The 509-nt window shown below is 67.4% G+C and overlaps 1 protein-coding gene across 1 annotated transcript in view; it reads left to right on the top strand.

Moving 5' to 3' along the window:
• Positions 1-509, top strand: part of NTNG2 (netrin G2) — a 45,992-nt gene that overhangs the window by 29,404 nt on the left and 16,079 nt on the right. The gene's annotated exons all lie outside the window — the stretch shown is intronic.

Genomic DNA, 509 nt, shown 5'->3' with positions numbered 1-509 from the left:
GGCACGGCTGACTGCCCTGCTGGGCCGTGGCCGCCAGTGCTCGACCAGAGGCCCAAAGCCCCCACCACGTATCACACGATTCACACAGACCGCCTGGCATGGCCCGGCCGCAGGGAAAGCAGCACCCGCTCCGGGCATTCTGGGGGCTCGGAGGTTCCCCCCAGAGCCAGTGCGGGGCCAGGCTTTTCCTTGAAAAGTAGCGTGTGGACGGCCCAGCCCGCAGCTGGCTGCTCCCAGCTCCCAGAAGGATGTGTCTTGAGGGCACTTTGCGGGGAGGTGAGAGACCTTCTGGGAGGTAAGGGCAGCCTCTGTCCCGGGACCTCTTAGACCGGGGGCGATGTTCTCAGAGGATCAGGTAACCTGCTGGCCTGCAGGGGCCATGCCTTCACCCCCAGCCCCCGCTCTGCACTCAGGAGAGAGGCTGGGAGGCCCGCCACTGGGAACCGAGGGACAGGCATGCAGTGCCAGGCGCAGTGGGTGCAGTGCCAGGGGGAGGGGTGCAGGGGCAG

This window comes from Myotis davidii, unplaced genomic scaffold (genome assembly GCF_000327345.1).
Source record: "Myotis davidii unplaced genomic scaffold, ASM32734v1 scaffold651, whole genome shotgun sequence".
NCBI lineage: Eukaryota > Metazoa > Chordata > Mammalia > Chiroptera > Vespertilionidae > Myotis > Myotis davidii.
The sequence above is the reverse complement of the archived record's forward strand: the minus strand, read 5'-3'. Positions and strand labels throughout refer to the sequence as shown.